The sequence below is a fragment of the Schistocerca gregaria genome, unplaced genomic scaffold (genome assembly GCF_023897955.1).
Source record: "Schistocerca gregaria isolate iqSchGreg1 unplaced genomic scaffold, iqSchGreg1.2 ptg000581l, whole genome shotgun sequence".
Classification (NCBI taxonomy): Eukaryota; Metazoa; Arthropoda; class Insecta; order Orthoptera; family Acrididae; genus Schistocerca; species Schistocerca gregaria.
Window position 1 is genome coordinate 217,501 of NW_026061971.1, and position 5,000 is coordinate 222,500.

General features: G+C 53.8%; 1 non-coding gene across 1 annotated transcript in view; it reads left to right on the forward strand.

Annotated features, from left to right (window-relative positions):
- The first annotated feature begins 3,305 nt into the window (after positions 1 to 3,305).
- Positions 3,306 to 5,000, forward strand: part of LOC126315969 (small subunit ribosomal RNA) — a 1,893-nt gene continuing 198 nt past the window's right edge. Inside the window, exon 1 of the ribosomal RNA XR_007556065.1 lies at positions 3,306 to 5,000. This exon is cut by the window's right edge and continues 198 nt beyond it. This is a non-coding gene — a ribosomal RNA (small subunit ribosomal RNA).

Here is a 5,000-nt window from a genome sequence, read left to right on the forward strand (position 1 = left end):
TCAACAACATCCATTTTATCCTCGCTGCCACAGGACACTATCCAAACAACGACAAGAGGAACGTCACGTCCACTAATAAGACAGAATGTCTCACATCACCCGCAAACAACGCAGCTCAAATCAGCCAGCAACACCCACAGTGGTCCACCCAGTATCAACACAGGACGCAACGCCACGCCACAACACAAAAGGTACAAGTAATAAAATACCCTTTGGCCACACCCCTTATAAAGGCATCGAACCAACCCACCACCTGACACCAGCCAAACGTACATCCTGATTTGACACATCTCTGGCAACCTAACCCACGTTGGCCCTTAACCTAACCCACGTTGGCCCTTAACCTAACCCACGTTGGCCCTTAACCTAACCCACGTTGGCCCTTAACCTAACCCACGTTGGCCCTTAACCTAACCCACGTTGGCCCTTAACCTAACCCACGTTGGCCCTTAACCTAACCCACGTTGGCCCTTAACCTAACCCACGTTGGCCCTTAACCTAACCCACGTTGGCCCTTAACCTAACCCACGTTGGCCCTTAACCTAACCCACGTTGGCCCTTAACCTAACCCACGTTGGCCCCTAACCTAACCCACGTTGGCCCCTAACCTAACCCACGTTGGCCCCTAACCTAACCCACGTTGGCCCCTAACCTAACCCACGTTGGCCCCTAACCTAACCCACGTTGGCCCCTAACCTAACCCACGTTGGCCCCTAACCTAACCCACGTTGGCCCCTAACCTAACCCACGTTGGCCCCTAACCTAACCCACGTTGGCCCCTAACCTAACCCACGTTGGCCCCTAACCTAACCCACGCTGCACCTTAACCTAAGTTACGCTGCACCTTAACCTAAGTTACGCTGCACCTTAACCTAAGTTACGCTGCACCTTAACCTAAGTTACGCTGCACCTTAACCTAAGTTACGCTGCACCTTAACCTAAGTTACGCTGCACCTTAACCTAAGTTACGCTGCACCTTAACCTAAGTTACGCTGCACCTTAACCTAAGTTACGCTGCACCTTAACCTAACTTACACTGCACCTTAACCTAACTTACACTGCACCTTAACCTAACTTACACTGCACCTTAACCTAAGTTACACTGCACCTTAACCTAAGTTACACTGCACCTTAACCTAAGTTACACTGCACCTTAACCTAAGTTACACTGCACCTTAACCTAACTTACACTGCACCTTAACCTAAGTTACACTGCACCTTAACCTAAGTTACACTGCACCTTAACCTAAGTTACACTGCACCTTAACCTAACTTACACTGCACCTTAACCTAACTTACACTGCACCTTAACCTAACTTACACTGCACCTTAACCTAACTTACACTGCACCTTAACCTAACTTACACTGCACCTTAACCTAACTTACACTGCACCTTAACCTAACTTACACTGCACCTTAACCTAACTTACACTGCACCTTAACCTAACTTACACTGCACCTTAACTGTCACATGTAACGTCACAGGAATGTAGCTTTGCCTAACAGCAACCCTCTGAACATAGTTCACTGCTTGGATCCTCTGGTGTCATGTGTATTTCTTGATGCCATGGTGCGTACCCTCACATAAAGGTCTTTCGAGTGTTGCGTACTTTCTACACAGTCCCGCTAACCACTGGAAGGGTGTACCGCTACAGAACGAATATCGCCCTCCCCTCCTGCCCTTCCAAGCTGGTCGGTCAGGCGTTTGTTTGTGAAATGAGCCTTGCAGCTGTTCAGTTGCATTCGGTTGTCGATGCAGTCAGTGTACGTTGTGGTACGGCCTGTGTGGACTGTCCGCTGATGTACGCGTAACCCACACTGATCATCCGTCGTTACGTACTGAGTGACATAATGTGGCACATGCTTGACCGTACACCGGCTGCGCCCTACAATGGCGAATCATAAGGGCCATATGTTGTGCACGATGCTACTTGTCTCGTCTCCCCATTACAGCGAGATTGCACTGTTGTACGCCGTACAGACATGTGGTAAGTAGGTACGGACGAAAGTATTGCATGTTGGCCCCCCCCCCCCCCCTCCTCCCTCTGCCGGGAATCAGCGTGAGCCGTCTGTTGATGTAGCGACGAGGGTTTTCCTATTTAATCGTATTGCCCCACACAACATGATAGCACGGTGGACCGCGTTCCACATCTGCGACATGCTACAGAGGCCGGTTGACAGTCGACCGCGCAAGGGACATTGCACACGTGCGCGGACCATCTTCCACGTGTTCTCTCGTGTACATGCCGCAGTGTGTATGTGGGCTGATGTAGCGTGTCGTGACACATAACATGCAGGCATGCCAGAATCGTAGATTTCGCAAATGTAGATTGACGTATACGTTTGCTGCCAAAGATCCGCAAATGAACTGGAAATCAGTTGTTGAGCGGTTGTTCGCGCTGCAGGTGCATCGGTGATAGCGACGATCGGTACATCTGTGAACCGGTTGTTTCGGCGGTACCCGCCATGCCCCCGAACCTGAGTTGGCCATGTGGGTATGAAGCGATACGAGGCTGTGGCTTGGCGGGACAGTCCCCGGCCGGTGAGGGGGGGCCGCCCGGCGTGCTGGCCGCGCGCTGCGTGAGCGCACGCACTACAGCCGGCTGGTGGGGGGCGCCCAGTGGCAGGAGCGCCGGCCGACGGGCCCGGCTGGCGTCCCAGCTATGCGCCGGCGCACCCTGCGCGCGGCGCCAGGCGGCCAAAGTGGGTTCTGCCGAGCCCGGTGCGAAGCGCGGTGGACATCTGCAGTGTGCTGGTCCGATTGCGGACTGTGTGCGTTGAGGATGCGCCGCCGCCCGGCACTCGGCGTCGCGACGCCGTCTGCTGCTCGGTCGCCCCCAGCGGTTCTCGCAGGTGGTTTGTATCGCAGCTCTGCGGACGTGTTGGCGCGTGCGCTGTGCTGGGAGAGTTCGCTTCTGCACCCAAGTGGGGCTTTGCCCTTCTGTGGCGCTGGCGTTGGAGCTGCCGGTCACCGTAGGTGGCGCGTGTTGTTTCCCGCCGGCAATGCCACGACAGCACGCTCCCGGGCCTCTGTCGGCAGCGGCAAGCTCAGTTGGGAGCACGGGTGTTCGCACTGAAAGCGTCTACTCGCCTATCTCCGGGCGATTGCGCCTCTCTCGAACCCGACCAAGTACTTAGGACGGCGCTGCGCGCCGCCGGGACCTGAGAGGGTTTCGAGGTGTATCGTGCAGGGGAGCTCAGCCTCCTCCTGTTTGCAGAATAATTGAGCGGACGCTTGCGTGTTCGCGCGGGCCCTCGGGACACACTCCCGGGCGGCCGGCTGCTCAGCTCTCGTTGACGCAGCTCCCTGGTTGATCCTGCCAGTAGTCATATGCTTGTCTCAAAGATTAAGCCATGCATGTCTCAGTACAAGCCGCATTAAGGTGAAACCGCGAATGGCTCATTAAATCAGTTATGGTTCCTTAGATCGTACCCACGTTACTTGGATAACTGTGGTAATTCTAGAGCTAATACATGCAAACAGAGTCCCGACCAGAGATGGAAGGGACGCTTTTATTAGATCAAAACCAATCGGATTGGCTCGTCTGGTCCGTTTGCCTTGGTGACTCTGAATAACTTTGGGCTGATCGCACGGTCCTCGTACCGGCGACGCATCTTTCAAATGTCTGCCTTATCAACTGTCGATGGTAGGTTCTGCGCCTACCATGGTTGTAACGGGTAACGGGGAATCAGGGTTCGATTCCGGAGAGGGAGCCTGAGAAACGGCTACCACATCCAAGGAAGGCAGCAGGCGCGCAAATTACCCACTCCCGGCACGGGGAGGTAGTGACGAAAAATAACGATACGGGACTCATCCGAGGCCCCGTAATCGGAATGAGTACACTTTAAATCCTTTAACGAGTATCTATTGGAGGGCAAGTCTGGTGCCAGCAGCCGCGGTAATTCCAGCTCCAATAGCGTATATTAAAGTTGTTGCGGTTAAAAAGCTCGTAGTTGGATTTGTGTCCCACGCTGTTGGTTCACCGCCCGTCGGTGTTTAACTGGCATGTATCGTGGGACGTCCTGCCGGTGGGGCGAGCCGAAGGCGTGCTTGCGCGTCCCGAGGCGGACCCCGTTGAAATCCTACCAGGGTGCTCTTAGTTGAGTGTCTCGGTGGGCCGGCACGTTTACTTTGAACAAATTAGAGTGCTTAAAGCAGGCAAGCCCGCCTGAATACTGTGTGCACGGAATAATGGAATAGGACCTCGGTTCTATTTTGTTGGTTTTCGGAACCCGAGGTAATGATTAATAGGGACAGGCGGGGGCATTCGTATTGCGACGTTAGAGGTGAAATTCTTGGATCGTCGCAAGACGAACAGAAGCGAAAGCATTTGCCAAGTATGTTTTCATTAATCAAGAACGAAAGTTAGAGGTTCGAAGGCGATCAGATACCGCCCTAGTTCTAACCATAAACGATGCCAGCCAGCGATCCGCCGCAGTTCCTCCGATGACTCGGCGGGCAGCCTCCGGGAAACCAAAGCTTTTGGGTTCCGGGGGAAGTATGGTTGCAAAGCTGAAACTTAAAGGAATTGACGGAAGGGCACCACCAGGAGTGGAGCCTGCGGCTTAATTTGACTCAACACGGGAAACCTCACCAGGCCCGGACACCGGAAGGATTGACAGATTGATAGCTCTTTCTTGATTCGGTGGGTGGTGGTGCATGGCCGTTCTTAGTTGGTGGAGCGATTTGTCTGGTTAATTCCGATAACGAACGAGACTCTAGCCTGCTAACTAGTCGCGTGACATCCTTCGTGCTGTCAGCGATTACTTTTCTTCTTAGAGGGACAGGCGGCTTCTAGCCGCACGAGATTGAGCAATAACAGGTCTGTGATGCCCTTAGATGTTCTGGGCCGCACGCGCGCTACACTGAAGGAATCAGCGTGTCTTCCTAGGCCGAAAGGTCGGGGTAACCCGCTGAACCTCCTTCGTGCTAGGGATTGGGGCTTGCAATTGTTCCCCATGAACGAGGAATTCCCAGTAAGCGCGAGTCATAAGCTCG